The following is a 27,603-nucleotide window of genomic DNA, read 5'->3' on the forward strand; positions in this document are numbered from 1 at the left end:
GTAAAAGGGGAGAGACTTATCTTTATGTCAAATCCTGTTTAAAGCCCACATTACGAGAATGTATATGGGAGGAAGATGAACATGTGGAGTCTCTATGGGTGGAGATACATAGAGGAAAAAAAACAATAATAAAATCCTAATAGCGGTTTTCTATAGCTCACCAAATATAACGAAAGCTCCTGAAATCTATTATTGAAGCAAATAGATGAAGCAGCAAATTACAATGATGTAATTATTATGAGGGACTTTAACTATTTGGATATATGCTGGGCAGCCGAAAACTGCGGATCTCATAAAGGTAACAACTTCCTGTCAATTACTAAAGATAATTACCTTACCTAAGTTGGCAGATAAGGGGGATGTCATTACAGAGCCAGCACTGCTGCAGCACAACATGCCCTCTGAACTCCAGGGAGATGACTGCTCCAGTGAGTCAGGGATGGGGAGCGCAGGGCAGGCTAGACAGGTCCTAGTGGTGGGGGACTCATTTATAAGGGGGACAGATAGGGCAATCTGCCATAAAGACCGGGATCGTCGAACGGTGTGCTGTCTTCCTGGCGCTCGAGTTCGACACATCGTGGATCAGATTGACAGATTACTGGGAGGGGCTGGTGAGGATCCAGCGGTCATGGTGCACGTTGGCACCAATGAACAAATTAGAGGTCAATGGAGGGCCGTCAAAAATAATTTTAGGGACCTAGGGTCCAAGCTTAGGGCGAGGACCTCCAGGGTAGTTTTCTCGGAAATACTACTTGCACCTAAAGCCACACTAAAAAGGCAGCAGGAGCTTAGGGAGGTAAACAAGTGGCTTTGAAGTTGGTGTAAGAAAGAGGGTTTGGGTTCCTGGAGAACTGGGCTGACTTTGCTGTCGGCTACAGGCTCTACCGTAGGGACGGGCTGCATCTTAATGGGGTGGGTGCAGCTGTGCTGGGTGAGAGGCTAAAAGGCTGGAGGAGTGTTTAAACTAGGGACTGGGGGGGAGGGCAAAATGAGAAATAGTGGGGTAGCCAGTGTAGCTAGCGTCCCGGGTCTAAGCAAGGGGAATGGGAGTCAAGCAGGGGATGGGGTTAGTACAGTTAGAACTGTTAGATCACCCATTAGTACGAATAGCAACAAAACGAATTTAAAGAACAAAAAAAATGATATAAATTGTATGACCACGAATGCAAGAAGTCTGATCGGTAAAGTGGGTGAACTTGAAGCGAGAATGGCCGATGAAAATTATGATATAGTCAGAATAACGGAAACATGGCTTGATGATAAGTGCAATTGGGCGGCGAATTTACAGGGGTACAATCTCTTCAGAAGAGACCGAAGGAACCAGAAAGGGGGAGGGGTATGTCTGTACGTTAAATCGTATTTAAAGCTGAGACTACGGGAGGATATAGGAGTAGGAGAAGAACAGGTGGAATCTCTGTGGGTAGAAATAAAGGGAGAAAAGAATAAAAAAATCTTGATATGGGTTTTCTATAGACCACCAAAAGCAACAGAAGAAACTGAAAACTTACTATTAAGGCAGATAGAAGAGGTTTCAAACCGCAATGAAGTAATTATCATGGGAGACTTTAATTATCCAGATATAACATGGGAGAACGAAACCTGCAAATCTCATAGGGGTGATAAGTTCTTGAGAGTAATTAAAGATAATAACCTGAACCAACTTGTGCAGGAACCAACAAGAGGGAGGGCCATTCTGGACCTAGTACTAACTGACTGAATAAAGGGGGTACAGGTTGAGGGGAACTTGGGGAACAGTGACCACAATATAATCAACTTCCAGCTGTAATTCAATAAGAAGCCTTATCAGGGAGTGACAAACAAACTAAAATTTGATAAAGCAAAATTTGATCAGCTTAGAACTACTATCTGTAACATTAAATGGGACAACATCCTCAAAAATAACAGTACAGAGGACAAATGGGAAAAGTTTAAAAGGATCCTAATTAGAGATGAGCGAGCACCAAAATGCTCGGGTGCTCGTTACTCGGGACGAAATTTTCGTGATGCTCGAGGGTTCGTTTCGAGTAACGAACCCCATTGAAGTCAATGGGTGACTCGAGCATTTTTGTATATCGCCGATGCTCGCTAAGGTTTCCATTTGTGAAAATCTGGGCAATTCAAGAAAGTGATGGGAACGACACAGCAACGGATAGGGCAGGCGAGGGGCTACATGTTGGGCTGCATCTCAAGTTCCCAGGTCCCACTATTAAGCCACAATAGCGGCAAGAGTGGGAACCCCCCACTCCCAACAATTTTTACTTCTGAAAAGCCCTCATTAGCAATGCATACCTTAGCTAAGCACCACACTACCTCCAACAAAGCACAATCACTGCCTGCATGACACTCCACTGCCACTCCTCCTGGGTTACATGCTGCCCAACCCCCCCCCCCACGCATGACCCAGTGTCCACAGCGCACACCAAAGTGTCCCTGCGCAGCCTTCAGCTGCCCTCATGCCACACCACCCTCATGTCTATTTATAAGTGCGTCTGCCTTGAGGAGGAACAGCAGGCACACACTGCAGAGGGTTGGCACGGCTAGGCAGCGACCCTCTTTAAAAGGGGCAGGAGGATAGCCCACAATGCTGTACAGAAGCAGTGAGAAATATAATCCTGTGCCACCACCATCAGGAGCTGCACACGTGGGCATAGCAATGGGGAACCTATGTGCCACACACTATTCATTCTGTCAAGGTGTCTGCATGCCCCAGTCAGACCGCGGTTTTTTATAAATAGTCACAGGCAGGTACAACTCCGCAATGGGAATTCCGTGCGCACCCACAGCATGGGTGGCTCCCTGGAACCCACCGGCTGTACATACATGTATCCCATTGCAGTGCCCTGGACAGCAGAGCTAACGTCAGATTAAATGCAGGTGGGCTTCGGCCCACACTGCATGCCCCAACCTGACCGGGGTTTTTAATTCATAGACACAGGCAGGTACAACTCCCTATTGTGAAGTCCCTGTGGACCGACAGCATGGGTGGCTCCCTGGAACCCACTGGCGGTACATAAATATATCCCATTGCAGTGCCCATCACAGCTGAGGTAATGTCATGTTTAATGCAGGTGGGCTTCGGCCCACACTGCATGCCCCAGTCAGACTGGAGTTCTTTAGAAGTGGACACATGCAGTTACAACTCCGTGTGGACCGACAGCATGGGTGGCTCCCTGGAACCCACCGGCTGTACATAAATGTATCCCATTGCAGTGTCCTGGACAGCAGAGCTAACGTCAGATTAAATGCAGGTGGGCTTCGGCCCACACTGCATGCCCCAACCTGACCGGGGTTTTTAATTCATAGACACAGACAGGTACAACTCCCTATTGTGAAGTCCCTGTGGACCGACAGCATGGGTGGGTGCCAGGAAGCCACCGGCGGTACATAAATATATCCCATTGCATTGCCCATCACAGCTGAGGTAATGTCATGTTTAATGCAGGTGGGCTTCGGCCCACACTGCATGCCCCAGTCAGACTGGAGTTCTTTAGAAGTGGACACATGCAGTTACAACTCTGTGTGGGCCGACAGCATGGGTGGCTCCCTGGAACCCACCGGCTGTACATAAATGTATCCCATTGCAGTGCCCTGGACAGCAGAGCTAACGTCAGATTAAATGCAGGTGGGCTTCGGATCACACTGCATGCCCCAACCTGACCGGGGTTTTTAATTCATAGACAGAGACAGGTACAACCCCCTATTGTGAAGTCCCTGTGGACCGACAGCATGGGTGGGTGCCAGGAAGCCACCGGCGGTACATAAATATATCCCATTGCAGTGCCCAGCACAGCTGATGTAACGTCAGCTTTAATGCAGGTGGGCAAAAAATTAATTGGATTACACTGTAGGCGAGGGCCCCAAAAAATTGGTGTACCAACAGTACTAATGTACGTCAGAAAAATTGCCCATGCCCAACCAAGAGGGCAGGTGAAACCCATTAATTGCTTTGGTTAATGTGGCTTAATTTGTAACTAGGCCTGGAGGCAGCTTAGTTAAAATAAAAATTGGTTCAGGTGCAAGTTTCAACGCTTTAATGAGCATTGAAACGTATAAAAATTGTTTACAAAAATTATATGACTGAGCCTTGTGGGCCTAAGAAAAATTGCCCGTTCGGCGTGATTATGTGAGGTTTCAGGAGGAGGAGCAGGAGGAGGAGGAGGAATATTATACACAGATTGATGAAGTGAAAAGGTCCCCGTTTTTGATGGGGATACAGAACGATGCTTCCATCCGCGGGTGCAGCCTACCTATTGCTTAGGTATCGCTGCTGTCCGCTGGTGGAGAAGATAAGTCTGGGGAAATCCAGGCTTTGTTCATCTTGATGAGTGTTAGCCTGTCGGCACTGTCGGTTGACAGGCAGGTACGCTTATCTGTGATGATTCCCCCAGCCGCACTAAACATCCTCTCTGACAAGACGCTAGCCGCAGGACAAGCAAGCACCTCCAGGGCATACAGCGCGAGTTCAAGCCACGTGTCCAGCTTCGACACCCAGTAGTTGTAGGGGGCAGAGGCGTCACGGAGGACGGTCGTGCGATCGGCTACGTACTCCCTCACCATCCTTTTACAGTGCTCCCGCCGACTCAGCCTTGACTGGGGAGCGGTGACACAGTCTTGCTGGGGAGCCAGAAAGCTGTCAAAGGCCTTAGAGAGTGTTCCCCTGCCTGTGCTGTACCTGCTGCCTGATCTCCGCGCCTCCCCTGCTACCTGGCCCTCGGAACTGCGCCTTCTCCCACTAGCGCTGTCGGATGGGAATTTTACCATCAGCTTGTCCGCCAGGGTCCTGTGGTATAGCATCACTCTCGAACCCCTTTCCTCTTCGGGTATGAGAGTGGAAAGGTTCTCCTTATACCGTGGGTCAAGCAGTGTGTACACCCAGTAATCCGTAGTGGCCAGAATGCGTGTAACACGAGGGTCACGAGAAAGGCATCCTAACATGAAGTCAGCCATGTGTGCCAGGGTACCTGTATGCAACACATGGCTATCCTCACTAGGAAGATCACTTTCAGGATCCTCCTCCTCCTCCTCAGGCCATACACGCTGAAAGGATGACAGGCAAGCAGCATGGGTACCCTCAGCAGTGGGCCAAGCTGTCCCTTCCCCCATCTCCTCATCCTCTCATGCTCCTCCTCCTCCTCCTCAACGCGCTGAGATATAGACAGGAGGGTGCTCTGACTATCCAGCGACATACTGTCTTCCCCCGGCTCTGTTTCCAAGCGCAAAGCGTTTGCCTTTATGCTTTGCAGGGAACTTCTCAAGAGGCATAGCAGAGGAATGGTGACGCTAATGATTGCAGCATCGCCGCTCACCTTCTGGGTAGACTCCTCAAAGTTTCCAAGGACCTGGCAGATGTCTGCCAACCAGGCCTACTCTTCTGTAAAGAACTGAGGAGGCTGACTCTCACTGCGCTGCCCATGTTGGAGTTGGTATTCCACTATAGCTCTACACTGCTCATAGAGCCTGGCCAACATGTGGAGCGTAGAGTTCCACCGTATGGGCACGTCGCACAGCAGTCGGTGCACTGGCAGATGAAACCGATGTTGCAGGGTGCGCAGGGTGGCAGCGTCCATGTGGGACTTGCGGAAATGTGCGCAGAGCCGGCGCACTTTTCCGAGCAGGTCTGACAAGCATGGGTAGCTTTTCAGAAAGCGTTGAACCACCAAATTAAAGATGTGGGCCAGGCATGGCACGTGCGTGAGGCTGCCGAGCTGCAGAGCCGCCACCAGGTTACGGCCGTTGTCACACACGACTATGCCCGGTTGGAGGCTCAGCGGCGCAAGCCAGCGGTCGGTCTACTCTGTCAGACCCTGCAGCAGTTCGTGGGCTGTGTGCCTCTTCTCTCCTAAGCTGAGTAGTTTCAGCACGGCCTGCTGACGCTTGCCCACCGCTGTGCTGCCGTGCCGCGCAACACCGACTGCTGGCGACGTGCTGCTGACACATCTTGATTGCGAGACAGAGGTTGCGGAGGAGGAGGAGGGTGGTTTAGTGGAGGAAGCATACACCGCCGCAGATACCACCACCGAGCTGGGTCCCGCAATTCTGGGGGTGGGTAGGACGTGAGCCGTCCCAGGCTCTGACTCTGTCCCAGCCTCCACTAAATTCACCCAATGTGCCGTCAGGGAGATATAGTGGCCCTGCCCGCCTGTGCTTGTCCACGTGTCCATTGTTAAGTGGACCTTGGCAGTAACCGCGTTGGTGAGGGCGCGTACAATGTTGCGGGAGACATGGTCGTGCAGGGCTGGGACGGCACATCGGGAAAAGTAGTGGCGACTGGGAACTGAGTAGCGCGGGGCCGCCGCCGCCATCATACCTTTGAAAGCCTCCGTTTCCACAACCCTATACGGCAGCATCTCCAGGCTGATAAATTTGGCTATGTGCACGTTTAACGCTTGAGCGTGCGGGTGCGTGGCGGCGTACTTGCGCTTGCGCTCCAACACTTGCGCTAGCGACGGCTGGACGGTGCGCTGAGAGACATTGGTGGATGGGGCCGAGGACAGCGGAGGTGAGGGTGTGGGTGCAGGCCAGGGGACGGTAGTGCCTGTGTCCTGAGAGAGGGGTTGGATCTCAGTGGCAGGTTGGGGCACAGGGGGAGAGGCAGTGGTGCAAACCGGAGGCGGTGAACGGCCTTCGTCCCACCTTGTGGGGTGCTTGGCCATCATATGTCTGCGCATGCTGGTGGTGGTGAGGCTGGTGGTGGTGGCTCCCCGGCTGATCTTGGCACGACAAAGGTTGCACACCACTGTTCGTCGGTCGTCTGCACTCTCAGTGAAAAACTGCCAGACCTTTGAGCACCTCGGCCTCTGCAGGGTGGCATGGCGCGAGGGGGCGCTTTGGGAAACAGTTGGTGGATTATTCGGTCTGGCCCTGCCTCTACCTTTGGCCACCACACTGCCTCTTCCAACCTGCCCTGCTGCTGCACTTGCCTCCCCCTCTGAAGACCTGTCCTCAGTAGGCTTAGCAAACCAGGTGGGGTCAGTCACCTCATCGTCCTGCTGCTCTTCCTCCGAATCCTCTGTGCGCTCCTCCCTCGGACTTACTCCAATTACTACTACCTGAGTGATAGACAACTGTGTCTCATCGTCATTGTCCTCCTCACCCACTGAAAGCTCTTGAGACAGTTGCCGGAAGTCCCCAGCCTCATCCCCCGGACCCCGGGAACTTTCCAAAGGTTGGGCATCTGTCACGACAAACTTCTCCAGTGGGTGAGGATTCGGAACCATTGCTGCCCATTCTGGGCAGGGGCCCGAGAACAGTTCCTGGGAGTCTGCCTGCTCCTCAGAATGTGTCATTGTAATGGAGTGAGGAGGCTGGGAGGAAGGAGGAGCAGCAGCCAGAGGATTCAGAGTTGAAGCAGTGGACGGCGCAGAACTCTGGGTGGTCGATAGATTGTTGGATGCACTTTCTGCCATCCACGACAGGACCTGCTCACACTGCTCATTTTCTAATAAAGGTCTACCGCGTGGACCCATTAATTGTGAGATGAATGTGGGGACGCCAGAAACGTGCCTCTCTCCTAATCCCGCAGCAGTCGGCTGCGATACACCTGGATCAGGAGCTCGGCCTGTGCCCACACCCTGACTTGGGCCTCCGCGTCCTCGGCCGCGTCCACGTCCTCTAGGCCTACCCCTACCCCTCAGCATGCTGTATTACCAGTAGTGCAGAAACAGAACGCTGTAATTAAATGTGCCGCTTATTGGCCTGTGGTTGGAGGCTGACTTCGCTTACGGAACGCACAGCAGAGCCAGGAAAGAATTTTGGGCAAGCCTGCTGCAACACTTAGCTGGCTGCGTATGAATTAGGACAACTACCCCCAGCAGAGACGCAGTACAGTCAGGACGGTCACAGGCAGCCCAAATAGATTTTTTTTCCCAAATTTTTTTGGAAAAGCCCACTCCCTATATAGACTGTATATGTCTTTCACTGTCCCTGCCTCACCACCACTACTGGCCCTGGACTATGTAAAATTACTGCAGACTGTTTCACTCTGGACAGGATGACAGCGGTGATGTAAGAGGCAATGCAGAGCCAGGAAAGAATTTTGCGCAAGCCTGCTGTAACACTTAGCTGGCTGCGTATGAATTAGGACAACTACCCCCAGCAGAGACGCAGTACAGTCAGGACGGTCACAGGCAGCCCAAATAGATTTTTTTTCCCAAATTTTTTTGGAAAAGCCCACTCCCTATATAGACTGTATATGTCTTTCACTGTCCCTGCCTGACCACCACTACTGGCCCTGGACTATGTAAAATTACTGCAGACTGTTTCACTCTGGACAGGATGACAGCGGTGATGTAAGAGGCAACGCAGAGCCAGGAAAGAATTTTGCGCAAGCCTGCTGTAACGCTTAGCTGGCTGCGTATGAATTAGGACAACTACCCCCAGCAGAGACGCAGTACAGTCAGGACGGTCACAGGCAGCCCAAATAGATTTTTTTTCCCAAATTTTTTTGGAAAAGCCCACTGCCTATATAGACTGTATATGTCTTTCACTGTCCCTGCCTGACCACCACTACTGGCCCTGGACTATGTAAAATTACTGCAGACTGTTTCACTCTGGACAGGATGACAGCGGTGATGTAAGAGGCAACGCAGAGCCAGGAAAGAATTTTGCGCAAGCCTGCTGTAACACTTAGCTGGCTGCGTATGAATTAGGACAACTACCCCCAGCAGAGACGCAGTACAGTCAGGACGGTCACAGGCAGCCCAAATAGATTTTTTTTCCCAAATTTTTTTGGAAAAGCCCACTCCCTATATAGACTGTATATGTCTTTCACTGTCCCTGCCTCACCACCACTACTGGCCCTGGACTATGTAAAATTACTGCAGACTGTTTCACTCTGGACAGGATGACAGCGGTGATGTAAGAGGCAACGCAGAGCCAGGAAAGAATTTTGCGCAAGCCTGCTGCAACACTTAGCTGGCTGCGTATGAATTAGGACAACTACCCCCAGCAGAGATGCAGTACAGTCAGGACGGTCACAGGCAGCCCAAATAGATTTTTTTTCCCAAATTTTTTTGGAAAAGCCCACTGCCTATATAGACTGTATATGTCTTTCACTGTCCCTGCCTGACCACCACTACTGGCCCTGGACTATGTAAAATTACTGCAGGACGCAATGCTCTGGACGCAATGCTCTGCATGGCCGATATACAAAAAAAAAAAAAAAAGTGCAACACTGCAAAAAGCAGCCTCAACAGTACTGCACACGGTCAGATGTGGCCCTAAGAAGGACCAATGGGGTTCTTGAAACCTAAAATCAATCCTAACACTCTTCGTATAGCAGCTCCGGCATCAGCAGCACTTTCCCTGATCTCTGTCAGAATGCATCTGTGGCGAGCCACGGGAGGGGCCGATTTATATACTCAGGTGACAGCTGATCTCGCCAGCCACTCACTGCAGGGGGGTGGTATAGGGCTTGAACGTCGCAGGGGGAAGTTGTAATGCCTTCCCTGTCTTTCTATTGGCCAGAAAAGCGCGCTAACGTCTCAGAGATGAAAGTGAAAGTAACTCGAACATCGCGTGGTGCTCGCCTTTAGTAACGAGCATCTCGAACACGCTAATACTCGAACGAGTATCAAGCTCGGACGAGTACGTTCGCTCATCTCTAATCCTAATCACCTCATGTGAGCAGTTAATTCCCTTTAAAAATAAAAGAATCTGGGGGCGGAGCCGGACCGCTGAAGAAGATGGAGTGCTGAGCCCGGAGCTCCGTCACACTGGCACCCGCGGGGACCCCATACAGCTGCTATAAGAAGATTTGATGGGGAAAATCGGCAGAGAGAGGGGGGGAGAAGCCCAGAGCACCCCCAGAGCTTACAAGGGACAAGTGGACATGCAGCGGTACCTCAAAGAACGGAGCACCCGCTCTCCCCACGCTCCCTCCAAAATGGCGCCGGCTGCAGAGATGTCTGCCACCAACAGTAAGGAGGGGGAGGACGGGGCTTCTTCGGATGGTGAGGAGGGAGAAGGCATATCGAGGAGCTTCATGAGAGAGCTCCTCTCACAAGCCCTGCACCCAGTCAAAACAGACTTGACTGAGATTAAAGAGGAGCTGAAGCAGCTGGGGCACAGAGTAGAAGAGCTGGAGACCACTACTGCTGCGATCACATCTCACTCCCTCGAGGTGGAAAAAACCCTGCAAGAGCACCATCTACAAATTAACAAAGCCCTCCTGATGCAAGAGGACATTGAAAATAGAAACAGGCGCAATAATGTGCGCATTAAAGGGCTCCCTGAGACCTGGGCGGCGGAGTGGTTACAGAAAGTCACCAAGGAGGTCTTCAGCCAGCTGCTAGGAGAAGAGAGAGAGCAGTGACCATTTGTATTGAGCGAGTCCACATGGCTCTTAGACCCCCTCCCCCACCCTCGGATCCACCGAGAGACATTATTTGCAAGATTCTAGCATTCCCAGATGCTTTGGAAATTCTGAAAGCTGCAAGGCAAGTAAACGACATCTGTTATGGTGACGCCTCTATACGCATCTTCCAGGATTTGTCCCCATCTACTCTGGCCAAACGCAGGCTGATGCGCCCTCTTCTGGATGTCCTAAAAAACAAGAGGATCAAATATGCATGGTTATTCCCCTTTGGCCTGGGGATAACCCACAAGGGCCGCAAGCTAAATATACGGTCCCCTGAAGATCTGCATCTTTGCTGGCAACTGCTGGACATTAAACCTCTAGATATTCCTAGCTGGCTCCCCCTGCCCGACCTGGTGCGACTGCCTACCTTAAAGGGGTTGTCCCGCGCCAAAACGGGTTTTTTTTTTTTTTAACCCCCCCCCCCGTTCGGCGCGAGACAACCCCGATGCAGGGGTTAAAAAAACAAACCGGAGAGTGCTTACCTGAATCGCGGTCCGGCGTCTTCATACTCACCTGCTGAAGATGGCCGCCGGGGTCTGCTCCCTCCGTGGACCGCAGCTCTTCTGTGCGGTCCATTGCCGATTCCAGCCTCCTGATTGGCTGGAATCGGCACGTGACGGGGCGGAGCTACACGGAGCCGGCATTCTGCACGAGCGGCCCCATTGAAGACAGCAGAAGACCCGGTCTGCGCAAGCGCGGCTAATTTGGCCATTAGAGGCCGAAAATTAGTCGGCACCATGGAGACGAGGACGCCAGCAACGGAGCAGGTAAGTATAAAACTTTTGATAACTTCTGTATGGCTCATAATTAATGCACAATGTACATTACAAAGTGCATTATTATGGCCATACAGAAGTGTATAGACCCACTTGCTGCCGCGGGACAACCCCTTTAACAGCAGCAGGGATCTGGCAGCCGGTTGTCAACCACAAGTTCCCAAAAGGGAAAAAAAAAGAAAACCAGAGAAGAAACTGAAGCAATGGACACTTGAAGGGCTAGCTGGAATGATTCTGGACAGTCCACTCATGCTGCATGTGCCCTGGAACACGCCAATCCTCCTACCTAAGGTTGAGGTCTATCTCGGTTCAAGGTTATCTGGTTGATGCAAGTGAGATGAAGGAGAAGCCGCAGGACTTTCTGCGGGCGGCTCTGCCGCCTTTGGAGGGACAGACGTCTCTTCCCTCTCCGCCTCCCCTTAGGAGTTTCTCTGCCTCCCCGGTTATATAGGCCAAAAATGGTCTATATTGTTAAGACCTCTCTTTTCTCCTAAAACCCCTGCAATTTGTTAAGCTTCCTTTTGGAATACTTTCCCCTTATTAGAGGGGATCCCCGACCGTGCCTGTCAGGTCAGGCTGACTTAGTTCTCTTATAGTTCCTGAGTACTGCGTTGCAACACCTGGACGCAGTCCATCCTCCATTTATTGAGATCTTTAGAAACCTTTCGACCCATATCTCTGAGAGGCAACTCCTGTTGTGCTCTCAGTAAGCACCTAGGAGTGCTCCACACCTTACCCATAAGTCTTCCCTTCCCCGTCTTTCCTCCCCCTTCCTTGTCCCTACCCCCATTCCTCTGATTCTGGTAACTGAGTAAGCAAGGTAACGTCTATCTCATATTGTACTCATTCTTGTCTTACTTTTCGCTTCAAGTAGACACGATGAACGATATTAAGGTTACGTCATTCAACGTCCGTGGCCTCAACACGCCAGTCAAACGCCACAACATTGCCTGTAAGATCAAGAAATACGGGACGAAAATTTTACTCCTACAAGAAACCCACTTCAAGGGGATCAGATGCTTCACGCTGCCTGGTAAGCAATTTCCACAACACTTCCACAGCACACACGCGATCTCCGCCTCCAGGGGAGTCTCAACTCTCTTCCACCAATCTGTTAATTTTGTATGCGACTCGCAGTACACGGATAGTGAGGGAAGAGTTTTGCTCCTGAAAGGGAAGATAGACAACACGCAGATCACCATTGCCAACTTGTATGCATCTAACACAGATCAGGTCCCATGGTTGATAGCCCAATTGGACATATTGAAAAATTTTGCTGTAGGCCAAATTATTCTTGGTGGAGATCTGAATCTAACCCTTAATCCCCTTTTAGACTCCTCCACCGGCCGCTCCCATATACCTCAAACGAAACTAAGAAAATTGAACAAAAGCTTACAGGAGCTGGGCCTGGTGGATGTATGGCGCCTCCTATATCCCGCCGACAGAGACTATACATTCCTTTCACAGGTCCACCTAACACATCAAAGACTGGATTATATTTTTGTCTCCCCGGGGCTGTTAAAAGCTCTTCAAGGGGCACACATAGATGTGGTGACTGTCTCCGACCACGCACCGGTCCACGCAGCGTTTCTTCCCTTCAGACAGCCGCCTAGAGAGTGGCATTGGAGATTGAACGCTTCATTGCTAGACTCTTTGGAAAATGTTTCCGCCTTATCCGCTCAATTGGAAGAATTCTTTCATATAAACTCTGAGGGGGGGGGGGGGTGAATGAGCCGACAGTGTGGGAAACCCACAAGGCCTATGTTAGGGGCCTGCTGATTGCTATGGGCTCCAGAGCCAAGAAGATATCACACAAAGAATAGACGAAAAATTAACCCAAATTGCCATCCTTGAACAAAAAGTAAAACTCTCCCAAACGAAAACTGCTCTGGGAAAATTGACGGAATTAAGGAAAGATCTTCAGCTTTGTCTTAACTCCAAATTCAACAAGAAACATTTGTTTTGGAAACATATAATTTATATACAGGGCAATAAAGGAAGTAAATTCACGTCCTCACTAATCAAAAAAGCAAAGGCCAGAAATACAATTACCGCCATTAAAACACACACAGGGAAAATATCTATGGACACTAACGAAATAGCTAAAGAGTTCCAACATTATTATTCAGGCCTTTATAATCTGAGCAAACAAATCTCCCCTGAAGAAGCCCTGATAGCGAAAAATAGGATTGAATCTTTCCTCCGTCAGATTCCTATACCGAGATTGAGCGAAGTAAATGCTAATTCCTTGTTAATCCCGGTCACACAATCCGAAGTCAAGGAACTAATAGCCTCCTCTCCCCCTAATAAAAGCCCTGGCCCGGATGGGCTTTCTATGCCTTATTATAAGGCCTTCCAGGATATCCTGGTGCCCAAGCTGACGGATCTATTCAACTCTTTGCTCGAGGGGGCCCCTCTTCCCAGACAGGCTCAAGAAGCCCACATTACTTTAATTCCCAAAGAAAAAAGAGATCCTGCTCTTTGTAGCAACTATAGACCTATCTCCCTTATTAATTTAGATGTCAAGCTTTGGGCCAAGCTATTGGCCAAGAGACTCGACAAATTATACACGACCTCATCAACGAGGAACAGGCGGGCTTCGTAAAAAGAAGGGAGGGCAAGGACAATTGTCGGAGACTCCTACATGCATCCCGTTACGCACAGTCACAGAATAGTCCCCTGGTATTTGTTGGAACCGACGCTGAAAAGGCGTTTGACCGGGTTAATTGGCAGTATATGAAAACTACTCTTCTAAATTACAACATCCCGGTCAGTTTTGTTGCAGCTATCTTTTCTCTATACGCCGCTCCGCATGCCAGAATTATGGTTAACAACATTCTGTCCCCCCCCTTCGAAATTAATAATGGCACGCGTCAAGGGTGCCCACTTTCGCCCTCTCTATTCATCTTGGCTCTGGAGCCCCTCTTAGTGCAGATCAGACAGGATCCAAATATAGCGGGTCTAACTGTTGGAAACACCTGTTTGTCTTCCGCGGCTTTTGCGGACGACATTGTCTTTATCATCACTAACCCCGAAGAGGGTCTCCGCAGACTGGTCGAAATGTTGAATGCCTATGGTGAGTTATCAAATTTTAAAATTAACTTCGACAAGTCTACGGTCTTGAACATCTCCGTCCCATATGCAGTCAGTAAAAACCTATCTAGCTCCTCACTGTTCGCGTGGTCGGAGACAGCCATGGACTATCTGGGAGTCAAAATCCCCCCAAAAATAGAGGATATCTATGCAACCAATTTCGTCCCACTTCTAGACCAAGTTAAAAAGCTTGTAAAGGATTATGATGTACCTTGCATATCTTGGTTTGGTAGACGTAATATCCTTAAATCCTATATCCTACCGATCATCCTTTACAAGATTAGAATGCTGCCGATCTACATACCTCCTAGCTTCTTTAAAACGATCCACACGGTCTTTGCTGCCTACGTATGGAGGCAAAGAAGACCCAGATTAGCATATAGCTTAATGATCAAAAGGAGATCGGAGGGAGGTATAGGTCTTACAAATATTTTGGACTATTACTGAGCAGCCCATTTGAATTACTGGATGGACCTGACGTGCCCGGCAGGAGACAAGATTCTCCCTAAACTGGCACTGGCCCACACCAACAGTGGTTCTCAGAGGGACCTGTGGTTTCCAGAGAGGAAAAGATACCTTGCAAAGGGATTCTCTCTTCTTCTGAAAGGCCCTTGTGAAGTGTGGGATAAACTGAGGGAGACTCTGACACCAGGGCCCTCCCCGGTGGCCCCACTAAATTTAATACACAATTACCTGAAGTTACCAGAGGATCCCGCCAACACCTCTGTCTGGAGAAAATTCAATCACCTCACAGTAGGGGACCTTCAGGTGCTGGCTCACCTGCCGGCCGCAGACATTTTCCAAACACTCCAGTCGGATTGGTCCCCCTCCTTTTTGGTGAGAGCCACAGTGACAAAGGTTATGGAGGACTTTCTTGAGACCTATAGATCCACCAGGCCCAAAACCCCATTTGAACGCTCCTTAATTGATCCCAACCCCAGGGCAAGAAGAATCTCGCAGCTCCGCTGCCATTTCATTGTTCCACACGCTACAATCAAACCTGCATTTATTATTTCCTGGGAAAGGGAACTGGGCATTTCGTTGTCGCCATCAGACATCAAATTAATATTGTCCACCTCTTGCGGCCTTTCTCCATGTATCCTAGCCCAGGAATCTCATTATAAATTACTCATACGCTGGTACAAAACACCACAGTGGCTGGCTGCATACAAGTTGGCACCACATAGCAGATGTTGGAGGTGTGACGCCGAAGTGGGGTCCTACCTGCATATATGGTGGTCCTGCAAGGGACTTGCGACCTTCTGGAGGGGAGTGGGCGCTGTGTTGTGCAAAATCAAACAAAACTTTGTCCTAACGCCGGAGATGGTCTTTTTGTGGAGACCCTCCCAAGCGTTTCATCCGCTGAGAGACAGGTTGGTGGCCCATCTGATAGATGCGGCTAAAGCCTTGATTCCGCTGTTTTGGCGGGCTGAAGCACCCCCCCTACTTTCACGCTGGAAAGAGAAGGTAGATCGGATCTACAATCTTGAAGAGCTGGCGAGCTGGCAGAACAACACACATGACAAATTTATTATAATTTGGCATCCATGGCATGATTTGAGGCTCCTAGATGTTTTTTTCCCAATAGTAGGTGCAGTTATCACAAACCTCCCCACCCTCTCCTCACCTTCCCCTCCTTCCCGCCCCCCACTCCCGTTAAGAGTTGTAAAACAGGTTCATAAGATCCACTGGTTCCCGGGAGCCCATAAGGACCACTCGGGCAGTGTATGCGCATTGTTCTTTGGTGCCCTGACTCCTGGAAATTTGCTATATTTAACGCTGTCACTTCAGGGCCAGTGTTACTTGTGTAAAGACTGTTGTATTTTTTTATTTTTTTTTATGCATTCCCATACCCTGTATGTATACAAAATTTGAATAAAAACTGATTTAACAAAAAATAAATAAATAAAAGAATCTCAACTAAAAGGAAACCAATGTGGCTCGACAAGACGGTAAGAGGGGCAATAAACGAAAAAAAGAAAGCGTTCAAACTACTAAAGCAAGAAGGCGGCAAAGAAGTGCTAAAATCGTACAGGGAAAAAAACAAAATATGCAAAGATAGGATCAAAATTGCCAAGGAGGAGGCAGAAAGACTGATCGCCAAAGAGAGCAAAAACAACCCGAAACTATTTTTCAACTATATTAACAGCAAAAGGATTTGCAGGGAGAGCACTGGCCCTTTAACAAATAATGCAGGAGAAATCATTGAATATGATGGAGGGAAGGCAAATCTATTAAATTGTTTCTTTTCAAGCGTATTCACAAATGAAAAGGAAATGGCACACGAGATGCAGAGAATAAAATGAACCCCTCACAAAATATGTCATACCTAACGCAAGAGGAAGTGCAGAACCGATTAAAGAAGATTAAAATCGATAAATCACCAGGGCCAGATGGAATACACCCAAGGATACTAAGGGAACTAAGTGATGAGATAGCTAGGCCGCTATATCTAATATTTCTAGACACTATCAAGACCGGTGTTGTACCATTGGATTGGCGCATTGCCAACGTGGTTCCAATTTACAAAAAGGGGACCAAAAGTGAGCCTGGTAACTACAGGCCAGTAAGTCTCACTTCAGTAATGGGAAAAATTTTCGAGGGGATTCTGAGAGACGCCATCGATGAGTACCTCAAGGAGAACAAGGGAATAACTCCTCACCAGCATGGGTTCATGAAGGGTCGCTCATGTCAGACAAATCTGATCCGTTTCTATGATGAAGTAAGCTCTAGGCTGGAACTGGGAGAATCTATTGATCTCGTATATCTGGACTTCTCTAAAGCATTTGACACCGTGCCACATAATAGGCTAATATACAAAATGAGACAGCTCGGATTGGGTGAAAACGTGTGAAATTGGGTAAAGAATTGGCTCAATGATAGAAAGCAGAGGGTGGTAATAAATGGTTCGTACTCTGATTGGGCCACAGTCGCTAGTGGGGTGCCACAGGGTTCAGTATTAGGCCCCATATTGTTCAATATATTTATCAACGACCTGATAGAGGGGCTGCACAGCAAAATATCAATATTTGCAGATGACTCAAAATTATACAATATAATTAATGCAACGGAGGACAATGTACGGCTACAAACGGACCTAGATAAGCTGGGGGCTTGGGCAGAAAAATGGCAAATGAAGTTCAATGTTGAAAAATGTAAGGTTATGCACAGGGGCAGCAAAAACGGATGTCATCAATATACACTTAATGGGGTACCGCTAGGGAAAAGTGATATGGAAAAAGGCCTGAGGGTACTAGTGGATTGCAGACTAAACTGGAGTAACCAATGCCAGTCAGCTGCTGCAAAGGCAAATAAAGTCTTGGGGTGCATTAAAAGAGGTATAGGGGCGAAGGACGAGAACATTATCCTTCCATTATATAAGGCACTAGTCAGGCCCCACATGGAATACTGCGCACAGTTCTAGTCACCGGTGCTCAGGAAAGATGTTACAGTACTGGAGGGGGTTCAAAGAAGAGCAACTAAACTAATACATGGAATGACGGGACTGGAATACCCAGAGAGGCTATCCAAATTGGGATTATTTACTCTAGAAAAAAGACGGCTAAGGGGTGATCAAATAACTATGTATAAATACATGAGGGGACAATACAAGGATATCTCCCATGATCTGTTTATACCCAGGACTGCGACGGTAACGAGAGGGCATCCGCTACGTTTAGAGGAAAGCAGGTTTCATCACCAACATAGAAAGGAGTTCTTTACTGTAAGAGCAGTTAGACTGTGGAACTCTCTGCCTGAGGAAGTGGTGATGGCAAAATCCATAGAGGAGTTTAAAAGGGGACTTGATGTCTTTCTGGAGAGGAAGGATATTATAGGTTATAAATCTTAGGTTAATTGTTAATTCAGGTATACAGGCAGGTAGGAACTATTAGGGGTTGATACAGGGAACAGTCTGATTGCCATTAGGGAGTCGGGAAGGAATTTTTCCCCCAAAAGGGCTAATTGGCTTATGCTCTTGGGGTTTTTTGCCTTCCTCTGGATCAACCAAACAGGAGGATAGACAGGCTGGACTAGATGGACATTGTCTTCATTCGGCCTTACGAACTATGTTACTATGTTGTACAGGACCCGACTAGGGAGACATCCATTTTGGACTTAATATTAACCAACAGACCTGACAGAATTACAGGGGTGCAGATTGGGGGCATCTGGGAAAAAGTGACCATAATATAATAAATTTCAACTGGTCCATCAAGAGAGAGTTTTATACGGAAGCTACGAAAACACTAAACTTTAGGAAGACCAAGTTCAATCAGCTTAGTGATGCCCTTAACCTTATTGACTGGGATAATGTCCTCAAAAATAAGAATATGAATAGAGATGAGCGAACGTGTTCTTCCGAGCTTGATATTCGTGCGAATATTAGGGTGTTCGGTATGTTCGTTATCCGTAACGAACACCATGCGGTGTCTGGGTTACTTTAACTTTCTTCCCTGAGACGTTAGCGCTTTTTTTTGGCCAATATAAAGACAGGGAAGGCATTACAACTTCCCCCTGCAACGTTTAAGCCCTATACCACCCCCCTGCTGTGAGTGGCTGGGGAGATAAGGTGTCCGCCTGATATAAAAGTCTGCCCCTCCCGCGGTTCGCTATGGATGCATTCTATATGCGCTCAATGGGGCCAGCGGCAGCAGCGCTGACCTCATTGAGAACATATAGAAGACAAATCCTTCTTCTCTGGCACAGCTGTAACAGCTGTAGCAGAGAAGAACGATGTTTGCCCATTGAATTCAATGGAGCGGCAATACAGCATGTTCCACTGAATGCAATGGGCTGCCGGCGATCGCAGGATGAATGGTCGGAAAGGGGTTAAATATATAACCCCTTTCCTGCAATTCATCCAGAAATGTGTTACACTAAAAATATATACCGGCGTATAAGGCGACGGGGCGTATAAGACGACCCCCCAACTGTCACCTTATACGCCGGTAATACAGTGGAGCAAAGAATAAAAATCATTACTTACGTTTTTAGATGATCTGCGGCGCTCCTGCAGGCTGTCACTCCCTCCTAATCCACGGCAGACAAGCTTTCTCTATGAAAGGCTTTAAATCCCTGCCTCCAGAAAGACACGTGCCTTCAGCCAATCACAGCCAATGACAATGATGTCATTGAATGGCTGTGATTGGCTGTGTTTCTGGAGGCGGGGATTTCAAGGCTTGAAATCCCCGCCCCCAGAAACACAGCCAATCACAGCCATTCAATGACATCATTGTCATGGGCTGTGATTGGCTGAAGGCACGTGTCTTTCTGGAGGCAGGGATTTAAAGCCTTTCATAGAGAAAGCTTGTCTGCCGTGGATTAGGAGGGAGTGACAGCCTGCAGGAGCGCCGCAGATCATCTAAAAACGTAAGTAATGATTTTTATTCTTTGCTCCACTGTATTACCGGCGTATAAGGTGACAGTTGGGGGGTCGTCTTATACGCCCGGTCGCCTTATACGCCGGTATATATTTTTAGTGTAACACATTTCTGGATGAATTGCAGGAAAGGGGTTATATATTTAACCCCTTTCCGACCATTCATCCTGCGATCGCGGGCAGCCCATTGCATTCAGTGGAACCTGCTGTATTGCCGCTCCATTGAATTCAATGGGCAAACATCGTTCTTCTCTGCTACAGCTGTTACAGCTGTGGCAGAGGAGAACGATCTTTATGCTGACAGTGGGGGGGGGGGGGGCACTCTTGCCGCTATTGTGGCTTAATAGTGGGACCTGTGAACTTGAGATGCAGCCCACCATGTAGCCCCTCGCCTGCCCTATCCGTCACTGTGTCATTCCCATCACTTTCTTGAATTGCCCAGATTTTCACACATGAAAACCTTAGCGAGCATCGGCGAAATACAAAAATGCTCTGGTCGCCCATTGACTTCAATGGGGTTCGTTGTTCGAAACGAACCCTCGAGCATCGCGGGAAGTTCGTTCCGAATAACGAACACCCGAACATTTTGGTGTTCGCTCATCTCTAAATATGAACAATAAATGGTCAACGTTTAAAAATATCCTGATTACTTTCTGTAAAAGTTTCACACATTACAGGAATAAAAGACTAAGGCCGCCTACACTCCAATGGATTTGCATTGCGGAATCTGCAGTCAGCATCCGTACTATGGATCTGAAGCAAATACCATCCACAGCATGCTATGGGAAATCGATTATTCCTGCACACTCGCGGAAACCGATTGTGGTTTCCGCGAGCAGAGGAAAAATCGCTGCATGCTTTATTTCGACTTAGTAATAGGAGCAAACCAATGTGGCTTAATATAGATGTAAACGTGGAGATAATAAAGCTTTTAAACTACTAAAACAAGAAGGCAGTTAAGAAGCACTAAAATCCTATAAGGAAAAAATAAATTATGCAAAAATCAGATAAAAGCAGCAAAGGTGGAGACAGGGAGACTTACTGCCAAAGAAGGTAAAACTAACCCTAAACTGTTCTATAACTATATAAATAGTAAAAGGATTAACACTGAAAGTATTGACCCTTTAATAAATAATGTGTGCAAAATTCTAGAGGCCGATGAGGAGAAAACAAGCAGACTATTAAATAGTTTTTTCTCCAGTGTATTAACAGAGGAAAGTGAAATGTCAGATGAGATGCATCGCGATAATGTAAGCTCTCCACTGAATGGCACCAGTCTAATGGCCCATTTACACGCAATGATCATCGCTCAAAATTCGTTAAAACAATGGCTTTTGAGCAATAATCATTGTGTGTAAATGCTACCATTGTGCACTTTTCTTCTGACTGATGATTTTTATGTGAGCTTAAAACCCATCATTCAGACTGCACACTGTGTTCTCCATGGGAGCAGGAGATAACATTCTATTATCTTTGCAACCCCTGCGAGAAAACAGACCACGGCTTTTATATTACATTGTATTCTCTTAGCAGGCCTTGGCTGAATAATGGAGCTAATTGCAGAGCTCAGACCACCTGCTGAGATCTGCAAACAGCTCCTGGAGGCTAATTTGCCTGCAAATTAAGCTGATCAAGTACTGTCATGGATTTATTTTGGGGTCCATGGCATAATCAATAGGAATGTTTTCACCCTTCCAGATTTATGTTCAGAGATTGTGCACAATGGAAGAGATTACATGGAGACAAGACTATCAGTATAGAAAGTCTTCCTGACTCTGTTTATTAGTAGGCGTAAAGCATCTTTTATAGCATTAAAGGGGTTGTCCCGCGCCGAAACGGGGTTTTTTTTTTTTTCAACCCCCCCCCCCCCCCGGTCGGCGCGAGACAACCCCGATGCAGGGAGGTAAAGAAAGCTTACCGGAGCGCTTACCTTAATCCCCGCGCTCCGGTGACTTCAATACTTACCGCTGAAGATGGCCGCCGGGATCCTCTGTCTCCGTGGACCGCAGCTCTTCTGTGCGGTCCATTGCCGATTCCAGCCTCCTGATTGGCTGGAATCGGCACGTGACGGGGCGGAGCTACACGGAGCCTGCATTCTGCACGAGCGGCTCCATAGAAGACTGCAGAAGACCCGGACTGCGCAAGCGCGGCTAATTTGGCCATTGGAGGGCGAAAATTAGTCGGCTCCATGGGAACGAGGACGCCAGCAACGGAGCAGGTAAGTAAAAAACTTTTTATAACTTCTGTATGGCTCATAATTAATGCACAATGTATATTACAAAGTGCATTATTATGGCCATACAGAAGTGTATAGACCCACTTGCTGCCGCTGGACAACCCCTTTAATCGTTAATTGCCCTTTATGGGCAGCAGGAAGCAATACATGGTTGGAAATCAAAGCATAGGATCGGGTGGTCCAAATATGGTCTTTTTGCATCCAATCCTGCGTGAGTTGCTGTCGTCATGGATGTCCGACATCACGTGTTTTCAGATGAAGAGCCAGCGCCATCTTTCTGAGTTCGATGGAGGGGGTAGGGGCGGGAATGAGCAATGTGTAGTCAAATGAGGCCTGAGGGTTATGTGTGGGTAAAAAATGTGCCCCAAGTTTAGGAGCGTGTGTTTCTATCAAGCTGTCCTCAACTGTTAACCCTCCTCGATGTCCCAGATCGAGGCAGGCCCTTTGAGCCAACCAAGGCAAGCTTTCTGGGTCTACCACGGGGTTTTTCATTGCCCCTGCGACTGGACCACAGCTAGGCCAAGTCCCCCGAAGACACTGACTTGTTCCGAGGAGGGTGATCTGGCCCTAAGGCTGGAGTGTGTTGTAGACAGGGGTCAGAGGCTTCAAGGGGGTGTGAGGCTTGTTCACATTCTCCGAGGACACGTTCAGCAGGTTCAGGGTCGGAGCAGCACTGGCACCAGCGGTTTCACTGGTCCTCTGGATACAGGGGATTACACAGCAAGCTACAACGATAAAGATAATTAATACACACATAATAAAGATCCCTATTTGGGGCCTGCTACCATGGGTCCTAGCTGGTCAGCAATTCCCTGTAAGGCATCTCTGGTGTAATTTACAAGTCTCTGTTGGTTATAATAGATATAGTTTAACCAATCTACGTTTTTCTCACAATGAAAATGGTAAATACCGACTCCCATCCTGTTTTTACCTGATCCCTGGCTTTGTATTTATCTGGTACACCCCTAGGCACCCCTATGGCATCAATGTACATGTGGGGGTCAAAGCTACCTTCTGGGGTCTTGATTTCTCTTTTTGTTCAGTGTGGGCGTTTGTTCTCTGGCATTGTCAGGTAGTGTGTGCAAGGGCATTAAGGCTTTTGCAAGGGCACATTCTTCAGTCCAGTCCCCTTCGAGCCTGGTGCGTATCTTGCCGTCAGCACACATCCAATAGACATCTCTTGGGGACTGGACTTGTCTCTGTGCTGGGGTGCCATCCTTCTGAACAGCACAGTACCCATCTGTGAAGTTCCCTAGGAATCTACAATTGCCATAATTGACAATGCAGGTGTAGTTTCCTGGGTATATCACCATCCCCTACCCTGGGCGCGGTACTTTAGTAAGAATAGGGTACACTTTTTTTTTCCATTTTTCACAGCCTGTCCTATTGGTGGTGGTGTTAGTATAGAGGCTGAGAGAACAAAGAAGGACAGTCGTATTTGGGCTCAAAGGGGTGTTTTCTAACAATTTTCTTCACATAGACCCAAGCTCCGGGGAGCAGGTCATGGGTCCTCATGTCAGTCTCTGGATCTGGAAGGGAAGTAAACACTCGAGAATATACATTAGTTAGGTATTTTGTGAGAGCAATAACACAGTTTGTCAAGCTACCATGCTGCATCTGGAATTATTTCAGTAAATACAATCCTAGCCTTGAGGTCGACCCAAAAGTACCTCATATGGGCTGAGGCCTATTCTGTCAGGTCTGTACCTTCTGGAGAAGAGTACCAAGGGGAGGCACTCGGTCCATGGTCTACTGAGCTCTGCCATCGCCTTCTGGATCGTGGTTATTAAGGTGCCATTTAAACTTTCTGCTCTACCTGTTACAGTACTAGTGGGGTGCTTAGGTACACACGGCGCGGGTTCCCTGATCTACCCCCATGCCACTGTGCCTTCCTGGAGATAGCCCTGATGGTGGACACGTCCAGGCTGCCAATTCTGACCCTACGCTTACTAGGAGGGACAGGCAGGGACCGCAGTACCTATGCAAGAGACAACTACCCACTAGCACTGACAGGAAAGGCGGATGACAAGAACCAACACGAAACAATACAAACAGAACAGAGGCAGATGGTAAGGCCTGGCTGATAACAGCGAGGTCTAGCAGACAAACTGACAGGAGCAAGATACCATTTGAGACGGACTGGAAAACCCTGGCTGATAACAGCAAGGTCTAGCGGACAAGCTGACAGAAGCAGGACACCAAACGAGGCAGACAGGCTAGAAGACTGAGGGAATGGCACAAAGTACCAGGGCCAGATTATCAGCAGACACTGAAAACTGAAAATAAAAACAAGGTCTAGCGGACAGGCCTGGCAGATAACAGAAAGTAATGCAGACAATAGCAAGGTCCAACGGACAAGAGAATCAGAATATCAGAACATAAAAGCAGGGCTAGCAGACAGGAAAATCAGAACAATAATCGGCAACTCCCAAGCAGCATGAGCTGGATCTTACAGGGAGGCGGGAGGAGCCGATAGGTGAATAGACCTGTCAATCACCAGCACACATCTCAGACACCTAGCAGGGTAATTAACGTGACTGGAAGGCACAGGAGATGTTAACCCTGGCTTGTCTGGACAGAACAAGGTGTGCTGGAAAGGCTAACTATGAGCAGACAGGCGTAACACTACCACTGCTTTGTGGATGGTATGGAGCATAAAAAGCCAGTTCTATCCCCAACACTTTCATTACTTTCTGCATCACTTCTCCCATGGAGGGAGTCCCTCGGTCACTTTCAGTTGTCTCTGGTACTCTGTACCTGTATTCCACCTCAAAGGTCAGTTTTTGTTGGTGGCGTTTGTGGGCAGGTATGTCAGACTGGCTGCACTAAGAACAGGTCTAGGCAGACCAGACCGAACTTGCACCTGCCCACCCTTGGCAGTTGGAAGTAGTCTACTTGAAGATGCTGGAACGGGTAGTCAGGATGAGGGGTGCACTGCATGGGAGCTTATACAGTCTTACCCACGTTGTTCTATACACAAATCAGGCAGCCCTGTGTGTGTGTGTGGCTGCCTTGACGCTAAATCCTGGTGCAGACCAGTGACTAGCGACCACAGCTGTTTGTGACAGGTGTGAATTTTCATGGGATGCCGAAGCCATGGCCATGACGGGATAGGGGTCTGTGGGAGACAAGTCTTGTTGGATACCATCCATTTATCCCCAGGTGTCTCTTTAACCCTCTTTAGTCGCCTTTGTAACTGAATCAACAGGTCATAATCCAATGAGAGTGTCGTCTGAGGCGGTACCTTTTTTTGACTCAATCACTTACGGTACCCCGTATCTGCAGATTACCTCATTCATGAGCTTCTGTGCAATTACCTACTCATTTACCTTGGTAACAGGGTAGGCATCCAACCTGAAAAGACATCAACAACAACAAGCAAATATTCATACTTCCCAACAAGTGGAAGCTGAATGTAGTCAATTTGCAATCTCTGAAATGGGTAGAGTCGCCTAAGCAAGTGTTATGTGGCCAATTTACTTCTGCCCTGGTGCCTATGGCACAGATCATGCAAGATTGGACAAATGATGCAGCAGCTGCAGAGAACCCAGGAGCCACCCATCCTCGTTCAAGCGTTGACGTCATTGCTGCTTTTAATAGGTGCGTCTTTCCGTGCATCAGCTGGGCCATCATGGGACACAGGGACCGTGGTGGGCAAGTTCTGTTGACTGTTCGCCATACGCCGTCCTGTTCTGCTGCTACCATTTTTAGTCCATTTTTCCTTTTCTTCCTTGCTGGATTGTAACTGTAAAGTCCTTAGCATATCAATGTGCAAAGTTCTGTCAATGTCCAAAGTTTGTCAATGTCCAAAGTTTGTCAATGTCCAAAGTTTGTCAATATCTTCTTTTCTTCCATGGCTTGAGGGCCGCTGCCTTTGCTGTGCTTTCTATGATCGAGTTGCCTCTTGCTTCTGCAGTGTAGGAATTGGTGTGAGCTCTCCACTTTCTCAGGTAGGAGTAGGGCCTCCATGAGACTCTGCACCGCTGCACCATTCTTAATTGACTGTCCTGCTGAGGTAAGAAACTGTCTGGCCTTCCATATTGGGCCGTAATCATGAGCTATGCCAAATGCATACTGGGAATCAGTGTAAATGGTTGCCATCTTACCTTCTGCCACTCTACTCGCCTCAGTGAGGGCCTTCAGTTCCACTTCTTGTGCTGTGACATGCAGAGACAGAGCTTCTGCTTTTAGGACATTTTGTTGTGTGACCACTGCATATCTGGTGTGGAGTCATCAATTCTCACCCTGGTACCATCTACAAAAAACTCAAAATATGCATTGTCAACAGAGGTTCCAGTAACTATTTTTAAGACCTGAATTTGCTTGTTGCATCAGAGCTAGACAGTCATGCTGATAATAGAAAAAAAAATAGCTGATCTGTAATACCTAGATCACTTATGCCTTCTCCTCCTCCATTTGAACCAGGATACTAGATTGGAAGAAGAGTAGCAGGGTTCAAGGTAGTACAGCATTGGAAAAAGATACTATGAGGCACGAAGAGGGCTGGATCTGACAGGCCAGAGATAAGTGCTTGGGTTGCACTTGTGTGCATATGCCCTGGATGTCATGAGGGGTGAGGACCACTAGGGGGTAGTCCAGAACCGTAACCCTGTTCCCCTCACGGAGGTCATGGACCATGCGGTGTCCATGTGAACACCTCATTTGTGTCTTCTCTTGACTGAAAAAGAGGGGTGTTTGCTGTAGGATGTATCTCCCACATATCTTGTGGGAAATTAAAGGATACTGTTTGTCCCAGGGATGTGTATCCTGGTTTCAAATATACCATCATAGGGGGTACATTCAATTTCCCTATGTCTGTCTTGGAGGTGGCCAACAATTTGTCAGGACCTGCGGAAAGCTGAGTTTCTGCAGCAGCTGTCAGGACAAACACATAAGCCAGATCTACCAAGAGAACAGTTAGTTTACAAAACTCTTCTGAACCAGCACCTGAGGTCTGAACCCATACCGATCCATCCTGTGAGAATTTTATGGATGCAGATAAGGCTTGTAAGATGTCAGCACCAATAACAGAGACATGAGTTACAACAGGGCAGAATAATCTACAAACATCTATCCACATTTGAAATGTGATATGCTTTAAGCAAAAAAAAAGACACCCCCCCCCCCACAAAAAAAGCTAACTTTTTCTGACTGCCCAACATTCTCACCCCGCTTGTGGACAAGAAAGGGATGACCCATTACATACTTTTACATCATCTAGTTCCACCCCTTCGATTCTGATCACAAACAAGTAAAATCTTATGCAGGGGGGGGGGTCAATATCTGCATCACACATTTTACATTCATCACAGTCTGAACATGGGTAAATAACTCTCTTCCATTGATGCAGTCAAGTCTGCCCCATCCCCCTGTTTGAATGTGTACGAGCAAGACATGGATACACAGAAAAGAAGTGTGATAACCAACATACATCAGTTGAAAAGCATTGAGACGAGTGTTATAAAGTACATGATTCTATTGAGATGAGATTGTGAATGAGTGCTATTTTTGACAAATTGGCTGAAAAAGTTTGCTGAGTGACTGAGATATTATTCTATCTCTCTTATTTACTGAAGCTGTTATATGCTGTATTAAACGCTTGTGTCTTTTCCTATGGGAATGGTGACCTATGCAGTTGGTCTTCTCTGTCTTCTCACACTCCCAGCACTGCTCATTAGTAATTGCAAGAAGTATATGAATAGAATATGAAACACAGATTTAACAAAGTTGTTTTAGTTTAACTATTCCCTGCAGTTAAACT

This window comes from Eleutherodactylus coqui, chromosome 2 (genome assembly GCF_035609145.1).
Source record: "Eleutherodactylus coqui strain aEleCoq1 chromosome 2, aEleCoq1.hap1, whole genome shotgun sequence".
Taxonomy (NCBI): domain Eukaryota; kingdom Metazoa; phylum Chordata; class Amphibia; order Anura; family Eleutherodactylidae; genus Eleutherodactylus; species Eleutherodactylus coqui.